Source organism: Notolabrus celidotus, chromosome 16 (genome assembly GCF_009762535.1).
Source record: "Notolabrus celidotus isolate fNotCel1 chromosome 16, fNotCel1.pri, whole genome shotgun sequence".
Taxonomy (NCBI): Eukaryota; Metazoa; Chordata; class Actinopteri; order Labriformes; family Labridae; genus Notolabrus; species Notolabrus celidotus.
In genome coordinates this window covers 6,652,305-6,674,048 of record NC_048287.1, presented here as the reverse complement: position 1 = coordinate 6,674,048, position 21,744 = coordinate 6,652,305, and the positions used below count along the sequence as shown (strand labels likewise).

The 21,744-nt window shown below is 39.9% G+C and overlaps 1 protein-coding gene across 2 annotated transcripts in view; it reads left to right on the top strand.

Annotated features, from left to right (window-relative positions):
* Positions 1-21,744, top strand: part of thrb (thyroid hormone receptor beta) — a 187,396-nt gene that overhangs the window by 37,483 nt on the left and 128,169 nt on the right. The gene's annotated exons all lie outside the window — the stretch shown is intronic.

The following is a 21,744-nucleotide window of genomic DNA, read 5'->3' as shown; positions in this document are numbered from 1 at the left end:
CTCTGTCACCATTAGATTGTGTTTTTGCCTAGTTTAGTTGAATGCTTGTGTATAGTTGGCAACCAATAATAGATTTTACAATGTTGTTACAATGTCATTTAGCAGATGCTTTTATCCAAAGCGACGTACATACGAGAACAAGAACAACACAAGCAAAGATCTAGACAAGAGGAAACAAGATCAGTATGAGTAACAAAGTGCTTCAAGTCCATTTGGGTGCAGGTACTGCCAAGTAGTGTAAAGGCAATGCACAAAAGTAAGTAAATTAAGGAACATCTACAATGAAGCAACCAAACCATTTAAGACCTTCCATTATCATCATCAACAATGAACTCGTCATCATCACAATAATGACCAAAGTACCAAGTGCTGGGTCACTCAGGAGCTGAACACAGATTCCCAGAGTAGAGCAGGACAGTGCGAGTCAACTGTAGCTGGAAGACACGATCTGCCACTGGGGACAACAGTGGAGAACAGTCTAGTTTAGTGCAAAGTGCTTCCTAAAGAGCTGGGTCTTTAGCTGTCTTTTGAAAGTAGAGAGGGACTCTGCAGAGCGAATGGAGTTGGCCAATTCATTCCACCATTTAGGGGCAACAGAAGAGAAGAGTCGAGCTAGTGAGTTTGAGGCCTTGTGTGCTGTAACCACTTGGCGCTTTTCAGAGGCTGAGCGTAGCGGGCGAGAAAGGCAGTAGATCTGGATGAGGGGTTCCAGGTAAACTGGAGCGGTTTTGGTTACTGATTTGTAAGTGATGATTAGAGTTTTGTATCTGATGCGAGCTGCAACTTGAAGCCAGTGTAGTGAAATGAGCAGAGGAGTGACATGAGCTGTCTTAGGCTGGTTGAAGACCAGATGTGCGGCTGCGTTCTGGATCATTTGCAGAGGTTTAACTGTGCATGCAGGGAGGCCTGCCAGTAGAGAGATTGTAGCTAGTAGTAGATCTGAAGCTCTGAAGCTATTGCCTGTTCAGAGAGTCAAGTAGTCACTGATTATTCAAACAAATGCACAACTAAACTGTCATCTTTTAAATTTAAAATTACTCTTTTAATCTAAAAGCAAATTTCTAATTGTAAGCAGTTATTTGTCTTTGTTACTGTAAAGTCTTTACAGCATGAGATGAAAGTGAGTGTCAGCGACAAAATCAGCTTGACTTCCTGTGAGTGTAAAGCAATGCAATGCGACATGCCGTTGTTACTCTAAGACATGGATGAGGAGCAGTTAATTCATAGAGTTCAGTTGTGGAGTTACCTTTAAAGTTTCTCTTTATTTCACTTGAAAACCTAAACAAAGTGGCAGCTGACTGGAGGGGATCTCTAAGGCACTGGGAGTGTCCAGTAAAGATAACGATTCTTTTTGAAGAGCTTGTTAGCTTGTTGAAAGAGGCGAAGGTAGAGGTGCATTAATTGTGTCAATATTCATGATGCAAGTGTTGGGCCTTAACTTGTATTAACACGTGGACCGTCCTAATTCAGTGTTTAGTAGGAAGTAAATAAGTACTCTTCCATCTGAGTTATCTCAAACTGATCTTCTGCACTCAGCTGATAGCTCTGTGGTTTGTTTACAAGACGTAGCAGAAGTGTAGAAGTTGAGTTTTACAAAGTTTGCAGTGAGCGTTCGTTTCTACACGATGTGACAGGATGTCTGACACTCACATGCTGGAGGGGACAGTGTTAGAAGCAGAACATGTAAGAGTTTGCCCCACCTTTTAGTGGTAAGAGAGAAGAGAGAAAAGAGATGGAGAGAAAAAGTGAAAAGTAAAGGTTTTAAGGTGAGGGACAGTGTGGCTCTAGCTTTAGACTGTTGAGCTGAATGCCTTGCGCATTATGACATTCTCCCATGATAAGAAAGGTCTGCTGCACATACCGCCACTTTACTGTTATGTTTAGCTATCACATCTCACTTGCTGTTTAACTTGAAGCAGAGATAATCAGGATGTGAGATGACTCACTCCTTGGCAACTTGGCTCAGGAAAACAATGTTATGTCCACTTGCAGCATGAAACTTGTGTGCTGACGGAACCCACTGATTTCGACACTTAAACTTGTCTGCAACTCATTTTTTACCAATTTTGGTGACACTGTTGAGTAATCACTGCAGCCTTAATCTATAAAAGATGTTAAGAAAGTATCGCTCTGATTTGAGCTCACAGGAAATTTAGCATAGTGTTAGTTCAGAGTGGACATGAAGTTAAGCTCAGCCCACAGAACATCAGCTGCTCTTAACACCGGTCATAACAGCTGACGACTCAGCCTGTTACCATCTACACATCCAATCTGCAAATATATATATCAAAATGTGAGTTCTGTTTAAGCTACTTCAGCCTGCTTTCTCTTCCTGCTTCCTACACAAACTACTTTACAACCCTCCTCCACCCCTGTTCCTCCTCCTTTTTGCCATGTCTGATTTTATCAGTGTCATATGTTTGTCACTGATACTCGCTCTGTTCTGTACCCGGGGGCCTTTCCTGCGGCTCTCCCTGCCTTTACTTTTCAATCAACCAATCAATCAGACTTTATTTGTAAAGCGCTTTTCATACAATAACATTGTAACACCAAGTGTTGTACATAAAAACAACTTAAATAATAATGATCAAAAAAGATACATATAAAAATAAAAATACAAAGACCCCCCATCCTAATCCCAACCCCAGCCCCGACCCCAAACCCACCCCACAATCCTAAAGTTAAGAACACAATATATGCAACATAATAACAATAGAAATAAAATAAATTAATGAATTAAAAATATATAATTAACTCCTCCGTCTCACCCTCCCCCCAGGTTAAGAGTCTGGGTGTCATCCTTGACAGCACATTATCCTTTCAATCACACATCAATAACATCACCCGGACTGCCTACTTCCATCTTCGTAACATCAATCGTCTTCGCCCCTCCCTCACCCCCCACACTGCCGCCATCCTTGTCCACAGCCTTGTCACTTCCCGTCTGGACTACTGCAACTCTCTCCTCTTCAGCCTCCCTCACAAATCCCTCCATAAACTCCAACTGGTCCAGAATTCAGCTGCCCGTATCATTGCCCGAACCCCCTCCATCCACCACATCACTCCTGTCCTCCAACAGCTCCACTGGCTCCCTGTTCAGTTCCGTATTCAATTCAAAGTCCTTCTGTTGACATTCAAGACCATCCACAACCTCGCCCCCCCATATCTGTCCGACCTCCTCCATGTTCCCACTCCCTCCCGCTCCCTCAGATCCTCTTCCTCCATACACCTGTCTGTCCCCTCCACCCGTCTCACCACTATGGGGAGCCGAGCATTCAGCCGCTCTGCTCCCCGTCTCTGGAACTCATTGCCACCTCAACTCAGAAACACAGATTCTTTCCCCCATTTCAAATCACAACTCAAAACATATCTGTTCAAAACCGCTTACTCCATCTGACTCCACTTGCACTGTCATTTTGTTATTGTTTCTATTTTTTCTTACCCCTTGTTAGTTTATATTGTTTTCATTTTTGACTCTGATTTTGTTTCCTTTAATGTAAATTCGTGTATGTATATATATATATCTGTGTGGTGTCCTTGAGTGCCGAGAAAGGCGCCTTTAAATACAATTTATTATTATTATTATTATAAGAAGTTGCTTTTCATGTCTGCACATGAAAGAGAGGGAAGGTGTGCTCTGCCCACCTCAGGCTATGCATTCCAAGTAGGCACATGGAAGGGCAAGGAGCGCCCAGAACAAAGCTATACCGCCAATTATAACTGATTGCATGAAAATAAGAAGTCTCTTTGACCAGAGTGGTCCTGACTGAGGTTACATTTTTCAAGTTGCAGCTGAAAAATATTTATGAGCTAATATAAAGTTGAATAAACTAGCTTTAGTTTATGAACAAACTGTTTCTGAAAATGAAAACAAAAAAGTACACTAAATGTGAAAGATGTGTTTCGAGCATTTTGAAATACTTTATAAAACCTGAAACTTGTTCCAGTTTGTCCCAGAAGTTCTTCATATTGTCTTAAACAAAGACAGAAAAATACCAAAATACTCACTTAACATTCAAACCATGAGGTCGTTTTTAGTTCTATTGAAGTTTTTTGGTAAAATGTGTAAAACTCGATTTTTCAGTTATTTCCAAATGAATTTCAAGTGCTGTGTCTTAAACCAGGTTTCATGACTCCGTGTATGATCTGAACAAAGAACATACCACAGGGCCCTGTGTGGGTTTACACACTACCTGTGCCTGTGCCTGTGCCTTCAGTGAAACCTCTCGTTGTGTGGCCTGATGTGATCCTGTTATAATCGGGAGTGGATTTATGTAAGGTATGAGGAGCTTATGAACCCCCTGGCAGTGTGTGTGGAGCTGCACTGTGTTTTCATGCTTCAGGGAAAGTTGAAAAATGCTCTCAGGCTTGGATAGGGTTGAATTATTCATGGAGATAGAGGGAGAGGAGCTGTAAAAGCCTTCATCTTCGCTTTTCTGCCTCTGGCTGTGCTGCGCTCTGAATGATGGGGTGAGTTTGGGTAAGAAGTCACATGATCATCTTTTTGGAGAATATTGATACCGTGTGGACCGGCAGGGGGGCAGCTAGCAGGGGGAGGCTAAGCTAACACACAAGCTGACTTTTCTTGGAGATTCCCTTCCAGGCCACACATTTTTGGGATGCTGCAGATCTGAATCTAAACATCTGTGTTGTGTTTTGGTTCAGCCATCATGCTGGTTGATCGTGCTCACATTCTCGTACCGTTTATTACTAAAGCTGTCACAGCTGGCGGCGGCTTGTAAAGTAAAGGGAAGCTACGTAATACTAGACAGCAGGGTAGACACACTGCTGTCTATTTGCAACCCTGTAGCTTTCATGCTGAGAGGGGAGGCACTACATATTCAGATTTCACCAAAGATGTTTATGTTCAGTGATTACTTTGTGCTTGTACTTTGTTATTGCTTCTATTTTTTCTTACCACTTTGTTAGTTTATATTGTTTTAATTTTGACTTTGATTTTGTTTCCTTTGATGTAAATTTGTGTATGTATATACATATATATCTGTGCGGTGTCCTTGAGTGCAGAGAAAGGCGCAGTTAAATACAATGTATTATTATTATTATTATTATTGTGAAAAAGTCTGATGAGATTAGAACTTTCTCTCATACTCCACAGAGTTTCTTGTTTCTCCTGCTCCATAGAGCTCTATTTAAAACGCATCAGTGAGTCACACTGTTGGACATGTTCCTTCAACACTAAAAATACACACAAACACACACACACTCTGTAGTTTATTTTGACTCCATACCACAAACACCATGTTGTATTCTTATGAAAAACAACAAGAGCTTAAGTATGCATGATATTTGGTTAAAAAACACCTGCTTGTATGAGATAAACTTCTGATGCTTATTTGAATGACTCTCGTTTTGTGAGATCAGGCAGGCTGACGAGAAGGTAAGCAAATCAGAGATCGCATAGTTTGAACATGTTGAACACGTATTTTATCCACATGGTGCAAAACCAAATTAGCTTTCTGCAAAATAAGGTGCTGAAAATCTAAATAGAGCGTACACTGACACCACCATTAGTGTTTGGGTCAGAGTTTCTTGAATGTAGCTCAGTCATGTGGGAGAGTTGAACGCGTTTGCAGAGCTGATAGCTGTGTCCATTCACCAGCTGGTTCACCACTTTAAATAATGATCCCTTTATAATACGATTAGCTTTAAGGAAGAATTCCAGTGTTTTGAAACCTCAGTCCTGTTACAACATATCATGGAATTGGTCCTGTGCTTGGTTTAAGTAAAGAATGGCTGCTACGCTGTAATTTGGAGTAAATTCAACCAATCAAAGTTTGACTTGTCACCAACAGGCTCAGATTTTAGAAGTGTCTAACAACAATATGAAAATGTTTCCAACAGAGTTTGACCTTTTTCAGAACCAGATGAAGCCTGAACATGACTCTCTTCAGATCCACCAGACTCCGTTAAAAAAACTGTCATTTTATCTCTGAAACCTTGAGCTGCTGTTTCAAAGCTGCTTGGTTATTTCAAGTTACTGTGTACTGTAAGTGCAGTAGACCACTAACTTGGATTTTGTGAAAGGTAAAATTCATGTTTTTGCTAATGAAGTCTGGTGGCTTCAAAGGTAAACAAATAGGACTGAAACCTTTTTTCCCATAATGTTTTCTGAAAAATTGCAAAACAGTCCGTAGTAAAAAATAGCTAATAGTCAGCATACTTTAATAACACTGCAGCCACTCCGGCCTGTTTCCTCACTGCAGGCTCGGACCCTAAGCTGTGTTAAAGTAGAAGGTTTGAAAACTCAGATGACCTTTTAAATAGGATTGGTCTGAAGAATGCATGACATCATGCATGAGGATTTAAAGAGAGATCTGTTTCATATTTGGGTGTTTACGGATCACGTTGCTACGGAAAGGGGCTCGGCATGACTTTCTCTTTGTTTGTTTTATTTGTCAGATGTGGAAGTCAGCATCTGGATAAGGATTCTGCAAAGCTTCTCACACTGTGAATGTGGCAGGGTCCTCCGTTTATGATAAATGGCACTGAAATTTATCACAAATTTGAGAGCTTGTCACTTATGCTTTGGTTATCTGTGTGTGTGTTTTTGCGTTTGCTTTTGTTGTGGACTGTCTCGGCCAGGTCTGCCTTGAAAAAGAGATTTTTAATCTGAATTGAACTAACCTGGAATAAAGGTTACATTGAAAAATAAAGTTTGGAAAGAGCTCAACATGAAGCCTTTGTCAACTTTTATTTCCCATCATTGATTGTAGGTGTTCTTAAAGCACACACATCTGTAGTTAGAAACATGCTTATATGCATCCGTGGACTTTGTGAGCTGTGAGTTGATGGGAGGAACTTTACGTGGTGTTTATTGGCTGATTTCATTGTTTGAACTGACACTGGCTCTAAATCAACTTGACAAATAAAAAGAGGGTGGGGTGGAGAGATGGGAATATTCAGGACAATAGAAATATGATGCAAGGTTTGAGACGTTGGAGATTTTATGCATCCAAAGGAGCACTTTGACAAATTTCAGATGCTGCTGTTCTGTAGGTCTCTGGTGACGTCTTTTAATGGTGTTGGTGTCGAGTCACCAAACTTGGACTGATGTCTGTTAAAGATTGAGCTTTTCTCTGTCTTCCCCTCAATAGTTCTTTTACATATCCAACATCTGCTCTTACTTGCACTTGCTGCAAAATGTTTGAAACTCACAGCGCCTCATCAGTCATCCTAGGAGTTCACTTTTGCGTGCATGCAAGTGAACACAGGTGTCAGGCCCTGCTCCAGACTGGATGAATTAAGACCTTCAACCAAAATAAAATAACAACAATAACACTGTCTCTGTCTGAGTCCAAGTGCAGTCAATGCTCAAGTGCAAGTCGTGTCACGAGTCCTCAAAATCAGGGCTTGAGTAGGTCTTGAGTCTGTCCTGGACTGAAGCACTACAACACTGAGTGTAGATGATATCAGGTCACTGTAAGATCATTCTGCACAATAGACCACAGCTCAGTTTACACAACAATCATCTGTACCAGTGAGGAGAGATTTCCCCACAGTAATAGCAGCTGAAGACAATAGAGAGCAGCTGTAAATCATCATAGGGCAGTCCTAATGAAGTGGATGGTTAGCTCTTCAACAAGCTGCATACCCGCTGAAAACGAGTCACAGCTCATTCACGGGTTAAAGAAACGTCCTGACAACAACAGCACAGAGCAGGATGGGGTGTCTCTTGAGGCTGGAAATGATGTCATTGCAAACATAATGACAGACAAAGCAAAAGAGAACAACATGCCCTGATGACACATTTGACATTATATCCATGCTACATGTAGAGATGTGCAGACACCTTTGCTGTTCTCTTCCTTAAAGAGATTCTTCCTCTTCAACTTGGATGTTTTTTTTAACCTGTTGCATGTTGCTCTTCCAGGTTCGCTCAGGTGACCCCTCCGCCCCTAGCCCTTCTGTATCTATGTGAATTATTCCCTGCTGTGTTCTTACCATAAACTGTATAAATAATGGACGTAGTATCCATGACGTCACCCATCTGTTTCTGAAGCACTGTTTTGAAGCCAATCGTCAGTGGTAGCCATATTGGAAATGATGAACTCAACCTTACTCTGTCGCGGTAGAGAGACAGGCTTTGAGCCTCCTAGCCAACAGCTACAGTGTTCCAGCCTGTCAATCAAGTCAGCTGTGAATCTCATAATGGAAAACCCTTAATCTTACATTTTCGAAATTGAAATGAGCTATCCAGACTACACACGCTTTTTGAACCAGGCTGTAAACATTATAACAGTTTATAACACTTCTGCATGGGCTTCATATTTTAAGACCGGAGGTTGCCGCTTGGTTCTCACACAGCTCAACCTAACGTCACGCTGAACAGGTGAAAGTCCAGGAAAGTTTGGTTATTTGTGCAAAGAAATGAAGCTCACCCAGGAAATGTTGGGAGGGTTTTATTAGTTTGTTTGTATTGAAATGAAGCCTTGTTACCATTTTTAAGAATTTAAACTAGGCCTGTCAAACCAATATTCATTTTAATTGCAGTCACGACTACAATTTCTTGCACTTTTAATCTCATGTTTGAAATTCCATTATTTTGCATTTCAGAACAGTTCAGAAGTCTATGCAAACAACGTAAATTATTTCCTACCGTTGTCTTGAATTTGGAATCAGATGAATGTAATGAAATGTTCTTTATGATCTTTACTTGGCAGCAGCAGGAGCAGGGAGACGCAGCCGTGACTTAAAATAAAATAAATTAATATATTTCAGACTTTAATTGCATCGTGATTAACGCTTTAACACTGACAGCCTTAATTCAAACACATTCTTGTTAATCTCAGAAAAGGTTCACAGTTCATTTCACAAGCTATAACCATTTCAACACTCCTTGAATATATTTAATTTGTGGGCATGATGAACATTGAATCTGTCGTATAAAGCCAGCAGGGCCTGGAGCGTCTCGTCTGGACTCCTCCTCTGTCTTGGGGCTCGTGTGTCCTCAGCTCGGAGCAGAGCTTGAACTGGAGCGTTGGGCTCTGTGGCGTGTTATGTAAGCTTTGGCTGTGGCACACAGAGCTGCACGGCCTCTCTGCTTGTCCCACTGCCAACGAGCACAGGAGGTTTCATCACCCCCCCTCCCACCCTGTTTCAAAGGGCCCTCTGGACTCTGGATATTGTTTAGGCTGCTCTGTAGTTTGCCTAATTCATTTTCTCCTCTCCCCCTCTCTCCTTTGGACCAACCATCTGTCGTCCTCCCTGACAGCCTCTCGGTTTTTAAGGCCTTGTCTTCGTCTTCCTCATCCGCTCTCTACTCTCCTCTTCTGCTGACTCACTCTGCTCTCTGAAATTACAATGCACGTAAATAGCTGACTCTCTCTCTCTCTCTCTCTCTCTCTCTCTCTCTCTCTCTCTCTCTCTCTCTCTATCTCTCTCTCTCTCTCTCCCTCCCTCCATGGTCTTGTTGCACCATCTTGTTTTTAATGTCCTCCGTTGAGACGCGGTCTAACAAGAAGCTGTGAATAAGGATGACTTCCTCCCACTGGCTTCTTTATTTTAGTTTGTGCTGAAATGCATCATTTGCAGACAAAGTAGAGTGGAGCCTGTGGTTAATGAAGCTATTATAATCCGGCAATATCATGATGATATATCGAATGTTTTTAAACACACATAGAAAAGATATTCTCGTTGGAGAGACATGGTGATGCTTTTGACATATAAGGAAATAATGAGGAAAAGAAAAAGGTGAGCATGTTTAAAAAGTAATTATGTAACAACTAAAAATAAGGATTAATTCTGGTTTCACATTTTCAGATCAAAATGCATTGTCTCAAACAATAAAAGAATGAAGTTAATTTTTATTGCAGCTATAAAAACTTTAAAAGCAGAGCTATAAAAGAATTCTGCGGATCGCCTCGGGTGCCATGTCCATAAAAAAAGGTGCCATGTGCAAATCTGTGTGCACGGTTTATAATCTGTGAACAGATTTGAAACCTGACGGTACAAATTCGTAATCCGTGGGGACGAATTCGTAATCTGTTTGCATGGACTGGTTTTGAAATTACACGCTTTGCAAATCTGTGAACACAGATACACAGATAAAAACTATGCGCACAGTTTTACAGATTATTCACATGGCTCCTTTTTTTTCTTTACCCGGCACTGATGAATCCTTTTTATCTGTTTTTTAAGTTTTAATAGCTGCACTAAAAAACAACTTTATTATTTTGTTGTTGGAGTCGATGCATTTTGATCTGAAACTGTAAAACTATCACTTTTTTTTAACATGCTGTCGTATTTAATTTCCTTTTTATTTCCTTGTCATGCATCTCAAAGGCTCTATAGAATTCAATAATCGTCAAGAAAAAAACATTTTAACGAATATGTGTTGAACTTCTATATTAGGACACCTCCTTGAGATGTGTCATCTCGTTTTCGAAGGGGGACTACAACACAAATATATAATACACACACATGTAACCAAAACAAAGAATACCATAAGAATAACTTGAAATGGAGAAATAAAGATCTTTATTTTTCACATGCTCATACAGATGGCGGGTGAAATGCAATGACTGTGCTGTAAGGCAATGCCATAAAAACACTCTGGGCCCGATCTACTAAAAGTTTGCGTGTATTAAAACATGTGCAAACTTGATAGCGCACGCAAAGCAGATGTACTAACCGGGAGCACTGAGGATTGCGTCTGTCAAATGAGCAAAATAGCACTCGCTATCCATTTAGCGCGTTTGCCTTCATGAATATGCAGAATACATGTAGATCATATAGCAGCAAAATACTGTGAGGAGGAGATGCAAATATAATCATTTAGCACACGCAATGTGATCTATCAAACCTGACGCAGATAGCGAGCGGTGTTTTTGCGTCTATATTTAGCATGTTTGAAAGGCAGGTGCAAGCTGGCACAGCGTTACGCACACATGGCTGCGGTCACTGTAAAGCTCATCATAACTTTACAACATGCCCGCAACAGCGGGGCTTACAAACACTACTACATTGTTTACACACGGTTATGTCATTTTGAAGTCAACCAAACTGACATGAAGTCTAACAAACCAAGAGAACAACACAAATAAAAAAATAAAACAACACAAATTCAAAGCAGTTCAGCACCACGGGTAGCAACCGCATCATTCTGACACCCACTTTAACTTTTTCATGTAATGAGAGCACAGTAGGTCACTGTATCAACAGATATAAAGTTTAGTAAAATTGGCACAGCGGCCCACATGTTCACATACAAACAAAAAATCAACATGAAGTACTCGGCCTACTCACCACTGTTTGAAGGAGCCTTAAGCTCCACGGACTTGTCCACGATGCGCTGTATGTCCATTTTCTTTGATCTGTCATTCTCAATAGAATAGATAACATGACATGTCCTCAAACATGTTCCCAGTTCCATTTAAGCTGGTGAATCTTTGGGACAGTTGCTGGATGATGATATCAGGCATTAAAAATGTTCACCCGACAGTTGTTCTCTGCGTCAGTGAGGCTACTGTCTTTACCAAGTGATGCCTAACTTTTCTGGCCCTGGTTGTTTCAAAACTGCGATTGACTTCCCAATTAAGTAGCTAGAGCAAGAGTGGCAGACTTAGCCTCATCAAATTGCTCTCTAAACTCCATCAAAACACTGATTGCGTTTTGGAGTAGAGTAGATGCGTTTATTTCATTGGCAGATCTTCTGTTTTTTCTCACATCATTCACCTTTTCACAGATGGCCTCCCAAATCGCGTTTCTAACATTGAGATGTCTCTGCTGGAGTTCACCGATGTGTTTATTTCCCTCCTCCACAAAGACCTCCAACTCCATGGCTTCAAACTTCATTTATTGCTTAAGGCCACTCTGTTCTCTCAAACTCTCCATGGTGACAGCCGATAGCACACGCTTAATCCTCGTAAAATAGGGCAGTCCGCACCACTTTTGCACTCGCTATCATTTGCACACGCAGTCATAGTAGATCACCAGCAACACGCCCAGAAATAGTACATGCAAAAGTATTATTTGCACACGCAAATTAGCACTCGTTATTTGGGATCTTAGTAGATCAGGCCCACAGTGTACACTCTAAAAAAAACACATATGTATAATAAGAATCTATGACTATAAAACAGTGAAAAATACAAACTTTATGTAACACAAACATTTTGAAATAAAGACGTGAAGATAAAAGTGTGAAAGTGTTAAAGCGCTGTTCAGTATTATATACATTATGTCACAATTCAGCAGAGTGAGATTAAGATTAAGACAGATAATAAAAGTGTTGGATTATTTAGAAATAAACATTACCTAATCCAGTGAAAAACAATCTTTAACTAAGAGGTTTGTGTCCATGAGCTGGTCCTTTCAGAGTGACAGGACCCTAACAGCAAAGACACAGAACCCTGTGTTAATCTCATGGGGGAACCACCTGTAAGATCTCAGAAAAACTTTGGCCCAGGTGTGATCTTGAGGAGTCTTCACCCCCCCAAAACAACGTCTCAAATCTTTAAAACTATTCAGAAATGAATGGGTAGCTGCAGCAAAGACGATGAACCCAGAGTCAGATGCGCTTTCTGAGAATATTAGAATGAGTGAGGAGTCAGGTGGCAGCATTTTAAATGAACTTAAGTCTTGAAAGATCATGATTACTTAAGAAGAAGTCTAGACGAGATCTGATGAATGCATGAATGACAATTTCAAAGTACTCTGGAGACAGAAATGACCTTATCTGAGAGATTCTGCATTAATGTGTAAAACATGGCCGGACTAGTTTTACACGCTTAGTGAAAATCAGACAATCATCTGAAATGAGTCTGAAGTTTCTGCAGCCAGAAGGGACACTAAAAGAATGAAAATGATCTCTTGTTCTGACAAAACGAGCAAACAAAAGTACATTTGCACATGAAATGAGCATGTTTGTGTTAGTTAAAGTAAAAGTTTGTGAATGCACCTCGTCTGCTGACTGTTTGGGTCTGCAGAGAGTAACATCAGAAGAAAACACAGTCAGTTACTGTAAATCCAGGTGACTGGTCTGAACCTGTAGATAATTAATGAAGGCTGTGGTTCAAAGTATGTGTACAGTACACAGGATGTCAGAGGGTCAGGTTATTTTATAATCATTCATTTACCCTCACTACAGCAGTCACTACAGTTTGTGTGCAGCGCTGCAGCACTCTGCTGTCTGTCTGTCTGTCTGTCTGTCTGTCTGTCTGTCTGTCTGTCTGTCTGTCTGTCTGTCTGTCTGTCTGTCTGTCTGTCATTACAGCTGCAGCAGCTCAGAGCGTGTTCGATCACAGGTCAACTCAGGTCTGATAGCATCCAGTCAGATAATGTAAAAATAATTGATCCTTTTTTGTAGCAAGTTTGATCATGAGAGCAAATTTTTAAACAAGTAATAATACTTCAGAGATAAAAACAATTTAGAAAGAAGTATGAAGATGAGGTGTAAAATGTATTTATGAAAATATTGAAATACTCTTTCTTCATAAAATGTTAAACTAAAATGTTGTGAAACTCAAGTTTGTTTTATTTGTACTGAAAAACTTTTAAACAACAAATGTTAAAACTCATCTTTAGTCTACAGTGGCCCTTAAAGTCAAACTGCACAAACATTGCATGAAATGCCAAAAATATTTAATGTAACACAAAAACATTTTACATGATGCAAAAACATTTCATGCACTAAGAAATAAAAAAATGAACAAAAAAAGATTCCTAAACAAAAAATGCAACAAATGTAACTCAACCAAATAAAATTTCATGAAATATAAAAAAAAAAATCCAAAAAAAGCAAAAATAAAATTCACGAAATGTAAAAATACTGTACTTATACTACTTAAAGGGCCAATTCAATTTTTTGTGTGTGAAAGCAATTTAAGTAAATGTGTGTGCCTCAGCCTCTTTGAGTCAGGATATGATTAATCTTCTTTTATTTTCTTTGAACCCTAAATGTATCTTCTTTTTTTTTTTATCAAAGTCCAAGTTTTTTTTATGTGGAGAAATTGTAAATGCAGATCAGAATGAACTTCCCTTACAACTACTATTAAAGCTGGGGTTGGTAATCAGATTTAGATACACTTTTTGTCATACTGGTTAAAATGATCTTTATGTCCCGATGGCAATCAATACATGATGTGTTCCTAAAAAAGAGTGAAAAAAAGCTGCTATCTACAGCCGGAGTAAACCTGGGAAAACACCAACCAATCACCGTTTTTTGGCTCCCCAAATTTTAAACCAATCAAATCCCGTCCAGCCGTTCTGCCCTCCTCCTGCGCGTACATTTCCCCGGCGTGCACTCCTCCGAGTCCCCGTCTCCTGCCTCTACTTCCCCTGACTCTATTTACTGCCCCTCTCGCTCGTCCTCGGGCCTGTCCCCTCTGACCTGATGAGGTGCTTTGCTCAGGACTGTAGTCCGGATCAGAGTCTAAAAAGCTCTCACCAACAAGCAGAATAATTAATGACGTTCAGTAAGTCCTACAGAAAATATATATTTATTGTAGCGTCCGTCCGGACGCTGTAGTGATGACGAGCCGATTGGTGAACACGTTGAGCTTTAATAACCGGTCACTGTCGGCCGTGATCACGCCAACCAACAAAGCAACAATCAATGTTTGAATGAATGAAAAACTTCTCCTCTCCTCTCTCCCACTGGCACACTCTACACCTCTCCTGATGCCTTCACTGACCGTCAACACTGTAGGAATTAAGAACATCTACACTGAACACGTTTAACAAACATTGGAGTTGTTACAGTATTACATGTGTTATAACTTTTCTCCTGATATCGTGTCACCGGTACAACTTGATAATGCTAGCATGATAGTTGTGAGTACTAACAGCAGCCATGTTTGTTTGTGTTTTTAACTTTCACTATGAGAATGTTTTGGTGAGGACCGGTTTTGAATCAGTCACGATCATATGGTCGAGAATCAGCGGCGCTTGTGCATGTGAGCGGGGGGGGCGTCGTTTTGGAGGAGCTCCGAGGGAGGAGGGGAGGGGTTAGACGGAGTCATGAGGAAAAGCTACATTCAAATTCATGCTGGTTTTCCGAGACTACCAACCCTAGCTTTAATGCTAAACCATAGAGTACAGGGGGATGTACTTTGTGACTCAATTATTAAGATCAGGTTTCTTTACAGATCTCTTATAAAAGGTGCAGTAAAAAGGACTCGCTCAGAATGGAAAGAGTACAGGAGGAGGTATTGGTTGAAAATATTTCCAATGATTGAGTCATCATCATTTGTCCTCAGACAAGCCTTCCAGTGTTGTTCATCCTGATCTACCTAGCACCCTCCTAGATCATGTGGGGCTCTCTGCACCTGCATTTCTCTTTGAACCTCCTCGTACGTTATTATACGCTAATGTGGGAAGTCCTCTTGGTCGATGCCTCGTGCTGGCTCATATGCAGCACCAGTTTTTTAAAATGACAAACCTCACCCTTGGTAACCCTGCACACAGCTTCTTGATGGTGATATGAGCCATCATCATATGGTTGATGTTTAGTACAACATTCTGGCTTTCTGGTGTAGCATCCATTCACTGCAGGGTGGGCGTCAGGGTCCAACATTTACATCCGTGTAGTGGAACAGATTCTACAGGCGCAGAGTAGAAGCTGGGCGTTGCATGACGTGTGAGGTTGGATCTTCACGCACTCCTTCCTCATTTTAATGTCCTGCTCTAACAAGCTAATCCATAACCTAATGTATTTAAAGTCGTTGACTCCTGTCAGCACAGTTCCTCCTGTCATCCTCAGAGCTAGATGCTCCAGGAGGATCGTGTAGGTGATGACCTTGGTTATCTGCAGTCATACAGGACTGCACAGACTATTGTCTCAATCAAGACTCCCTTCTGCACTCCTTTTTGTTGCATGCACATGTCCTCGCTGCATCAATGTGTTTGTCTTTGATTTGTGAACCTGAAAGAAAGAAAGAAAGAGACAAACTCAGGACAGCTCTTAATGGAGCCAAAGACCTCTCATTAAACCTGAGAGCTGATTGCTTCACAGCAGGAAAACATTACAAAAAGCTCTGAGTGCATAACAATTTTCATGAAGACCAAAATCAAAATATCTGTCAAGATAGAGCAGATTAAAAATAAATAAATACAACATGCAGCTGTTGTAAGAAGAGGAGATAGGAAGAAGAAACTGACTCATAGTAGGTTAGATGAAGAAGTCACAGTAGGAAACACTGACCTGCCTCTCACCTCTGGTCTTTACTGAACCATGATTGTGATCTGCAGCAGTTTGTCTGTCACCTGAACTGAGTCACCCTTTAACCGCTGAGGTGGCAGAGCAGAAATGTCTCATGAATCAGACTGCAGACACTGTGGGAAAGCGTTACAGGAACTAGCAGATGACCTGTTTTCTTCTTCAGTATTTAGGACATGCTTGATGGCATCTTCTCTCTGCAGCAGTTTCTGCAGAATTTGCTCAAATGCAAACATTCACTCTCCCTCTTTTGTTCCGGCCTTGTTATGGTTCCCACCATGTGGTGTTTTGCACCCCGCCCACATTACTTGCACCTGTGGCCGAATTGTCTCACCTGTGCCCTGTTACCCTCAGCTTCACGGTGCATTAAGCCTTCCCTGTCAAGTTCATTTCTTCAAAACTTGTGCTGTTTCTTGTGAAGATGTTTTTTTCTGAGGATGTTTCTTTTTCTGCAGCTTGTTGTTTTGTTTATTTTGATCATTTTCAACTCTCCGGCATCTCATGGACAATTTAGAAAGCCATTTTCTGTCCCTTCTTCTTCATTAAGTTTATTTGATTGTCAATTTTGGGCCGCCTCCCTTTGTGTTGAACTAAACCTGACACTTTTGGTGCTTTTGAACCCTGAAAACAGATAGCTTTTGCAAACTCTGTGCCCTGTTTCAGGTTGAAAGCAGGCCTGCAAGAAGTGAGGAAAAATATCATTACGAAACATCACTGTTCGATATTTTGATAAAGTAAAAAATTGTTTCTAAAATGCATCCAAGCCATAACAATCTAACTCAAAGTGTGAGGTGAGTAAGTGTGTAGTAGTATGGACATTATACCTCCATCTCTTTGGCATATTTTAACACAGTGAATGAGAAATCTCTTTTTGTTAGCATCAATACATTTTCCTTTTCATTTCAATTACTCTCCAGTTGACCTTCTTTTATGATGTGTTTATTTCAAATGCTCTTATTGACATAATGATACAGAATGATAATGAGATTCAATAAGAACATTTTAATTTGCACTTCAACCAATCAATCAAGCGTTATCTATGTAACACCTTTCATACAGATCAAATGCATTCAAAGTGCTGTACAGCGATTGAAAACAAGAAAGAGGCAGAAAGAAAATAATGGCAAGACAAATTAAAAAACAAAAATGGATTTCAAAATAGAGACTAATGCACACCAACAACAATAACATATGTGTAATTAAAAAAATATAAAGCATAAATTATCATTAAGAATATAAATAGTTGAAATTAATAAATAAAAAGGGGTAAGGATAAGATTTGACAATAAAATAAAGGCTAAAAATATCAATAAAACTGAGTAGATAAATAATAAAAAACAGATATTTAAGATTAATAAAATAAGAAAACAATATTAAAGTAATATAAAACATTAAAGTACATTTGTTAAACCTTACATAAAATCCAGACTGAATAATACATTTCTAGTTTACGTTTAAAAGTCTCAATACTTACAGACACAGATGGGGACTTCACTGAGAGTGGATTGCGAAAGCTAATTGTACCAAGAATTGACCATCATGGGCGACCCCCGCACCTACCTACTCCTTCTTAAGGTCTGATTCACAAAGCATATTGCACCAATGATGATACCCCCACAAAGTTCTCCAGCTCTGTACAGTACATGTTTTGCGTTTCATTGCTGCGCTGTGAGCTCTAATCCTGATGGCCTGCATTAAGAGCTGCATGAAGAGGGAAGGTCCTCACTATTTTATTTTATTGAGTATAGCCTCAGGCAGCTCCTGACTGAATAAACCCTTTATCATTATAAAGAATAATCACCTCAAAGCAATGTTAACAGACTTTATGTTCAGACATATTTTTTTTAGGACATGCAGAGGTGGAATTGTTTTCTTAATCACTGAAGGTGAGGCTGATTTGCATCAAAAGGGACATATTTTGCTCCGAATAAATGCATAATGGCTCATTTAAATGTATGCAAACACTGGTGCACATTGACTCTATTTGCGGAGCACTTAAACCTTTGTTTGTTCGCACAGGTTTAGCAGGATCCTTTAGTGAATCAGGCCTGGGGAGCTTTGGAAATTAGATGTAGACACTCTGATTTGTAACATCCCTATCCCATAAACTTTTTAGAATATAAAGTAAAAAATATCAACAGAGATTGTGCAGAGGACTTGTATAGACGGGAACATTTTGGTGTTTAAAGAAATAGATAAGTGTTATGAACGCAGCATTGTAGGCTGTTTGTAGGCCGCAGAAAGAAAAGCGGAAGAAGCATCACCAGGCTGACTAGGCTGCTGTTAGTCTCTGAGCTTGTGCTGTGAATTACATTACTGTAGATAATCTTGTTTATACACTTAAAGGGGAAATCAATCTTTTAACCCAAGCCTTGTGTCATTAATGGCTTTAAATCAGGGGTTAAAGAAGCAAGCATCACCTCAATAAACTAAATCAAAAGAGGCCGTGTGTGTCTACAAATAATTGAACAGCAGTGATGGAGCAGCACAGATTTCCTTTAAAGTAAAGCTCTGAATACTGATGAAGTTTTGGTGTGCGCTGAACATTTTAGTGAAACACGTGAGGTACAGGGCGGTTAAATGTTTGGCACATTGGAGCAGGAGTAGAAACATTAAAACCTACTAAATATGATAAAACAGAAGCTTCACTGACAAATGTGCATCCTGAGTGATCAGGCCTGAAGTCATCCTGTCTTTGTAAAGCTGTGAGTAAGAGCAAGTAGGTGGATGAGCAGAAACACCAGACAATGTGTGTACAGTATAAGTGTTGCTCCATTTTTGGCGGTGTGTGTTTGAGTGTGTAGGTGGCTGAAGGTGAGAAAGCATTCGGGCCATGTTGAACTGATTTCACATGGGGATTAGAGTTTTTCTTTGTGTGTTTTTAAGCAGGCCGCCTCTAAAAGTCTACTATTTAAATCATCAGTTGGCCCTCAGACCCTGAGAGATCTTTCTCGTTGTCTCATAAAAACAGTGAAACACAATATAAGATCCTTACAGCCGAAGCTTCGGAGGCTGCAAACAAGCTTCTGCTGACTATATTATAGCTAAACTGTGACTTAAACCCTCCAACTGAATAAATCAAAAGGCCTAAAACAACTTCAAATGACTTTCAGTCTCTATTACGTGTCTCTCTGGCACTTTTCAGTCACCAAAGTGAGTTAAGAAGGGCTGTGAGCTGAGCTGCTGCTAGCTTGTTACCATAGATCGTATAAAACATGAACATAGACTTTGTGACATCACCCATTGGTTGATTAGATGTTGTTTCTTTACCTATATACAGGCAAAGAAAAGAGGTGGAGCTGAGGTGTGGTTTGAGCCTGCTGGCAAACAGCTACAACCTGCCAGTCTGTCCGTCAATCAGCCACGCCCCTTATTATGTAAAGTTATAACTCTTAGCTTTGATAAAGTAAAAACAGATGTGTTGTGAATTTTTTTTTTTTAAAATAACTGAGCCAACATACCAAGAACCTTTTTGAACCAGTCCGTAAACTTGTTTCATTTTGCTGTAAAAATGTGCATATTAATATGAGATTACTTTGCTTTTGCAGCCAGCCTCCAGTGGACACTTGAAGAATTGCAGTTTTTTGCACTTCTGGATTGACTTCATTTTTCAACACCACAGATTACCTGGCGATTAATTTACCACAGGGGTCTCTTCAGTGCCGTCAACATTGTAATTAACACAGAAACATTACACAAAACAGGGTTGGCAAGAGGAGTTAAGAGCTAAGCTGAGCTATTTTAAGCTAGCCTGCTCATCACTCATAAGGTTTTATGAATGAGCAAAACGGAGCACAGAGATCTCTAACTTTTCAAATCAATCAAATCTGATCATTTAAACTTATGGATACATGGATAAAGCTTTATCACATTTAGATAGCCTACTTTTTCTCTGACACTCTTTGGTACCCACCGGACTTTAGGAGAAGCTTAGAGCTAAACCATCGCTTGCTTGCTTCTTTGCTGGACTAATTTAAGCTTCCTTGTTTTAAACCTTAGTCTTAAAGATTCACTGTGAGAAACTGGTAAAAGAGTTCTCAGTGGCCTTTGGCGAAGGAGAAGACACAGGCTGAAGCATGTTTTAAGTTTAGTGTGTTGTTCAGAAGGTGTTAATAGGAGACAAATTAAAACAAAGTTTTTTCTTTTTTGCAAAAAGAAAACATACCTGTTGAAAAATAGTAAAACACACACTGAAAAGTCAAACTGGTTAAACAAGTTAAAGAAATTTCAATGTACTTTCATTGGGTGACAAAGCCGCTAGCTCAAGGGCCGTCTGAAATCCTTCACCGCTTTGTAAATATCAGTTAAAAACAAAGATGATGTTACCTGAAACCAAAAAAAATTAAGTTGGTTGAAGTTTCTTGATACCACTAGGCAAACCGTGGCTAAGATGAGGCCTACGGGTAAAATATTAGACTCATTTTCAGCTGAGAGAAGTCGTTTGGTTGCACAAACATGTATAACTCAACCCTTTCTCTGAACTGCTAAATCTGGTTAAACCGACACACTGAGTCTGATCCAGTTCAGGTTTTCATCATATCTGATCCTGCTTGAGAGCACTGAGTGGACTATCTGCTGCTAAAAAGGCTTAACATCCACCACAGAGCCTCTTCTCACAGATGCACTAAACGTCTCTCTGCTTACTGCTGATGGGAGCTGTTAGCCGCTCTAGTTGCACTGATGGTTTCATGCAGCTTTGAGTGTTCAGTCGAGTGTTTGTGCTGCTTTGTCATATCATGACATCATTTTGATGAGTCAAGCTCCTGTCAGCACTGCTGGAAAATAAACCAATGACCACAGTACAAATGAACTGCTCACTAAATAATGTTTGCTTCTGCACAATTTTATTCAAAGTTCTGAATAGACGGAAAATGATGAGAGACTGAAACAAACCTGACATTAAAATCACATTTACATTTATGTTTTTAAAGGCTCAGATGTTTTCTGGAGGCTTTAACATGATCCAAACTTTGATACGTTACAGCATTTGACACTTTACCCTAATGTTACATGACCTTGTATAACTGATTAGAGGCTTCTTCATTTCTTCCTTCTTTTCTTATTTAGTTCTTTCATTTTTCTATAATTTTCACAAGGCAAATGAAATATTCAGCCAAACAAGAATTAGAAAAGTACTGATATTATGTTATTTAAAAATGTTAGATTTATAAAATGCTATTAAAAAAAATCATTTAGCTGAATAAATACTTTAAATTTTGAAAATATTTCCTGACAACCAAGAGACAATTTACCTTATTCATTTGAAGTTTTTAGATTTTTCTGAAGTACTGAGCTCTATTTGGTAGAAGAAAAACATCACTTATTAATGTTTTTTTTTCTTGGCGAATTAAAAGTTATGGAGACCATTTATTGGCTCAGCCTGTCCTGGCTTTGAGTTTGATAAATTGAGATAAGATCATACAGGTGCATGGTGGTGCAGTGGGTAGCACTGTTGCCCCACAGTGAGAAGGTTCCTGGTTCGAAACCCGGGCAGGCGGATGCCTTTCTGTGTGGGGTTTGCATGTTCTCCCCATGCATGCGCGGGTTCTCTCCAGGAACTCCAGCGA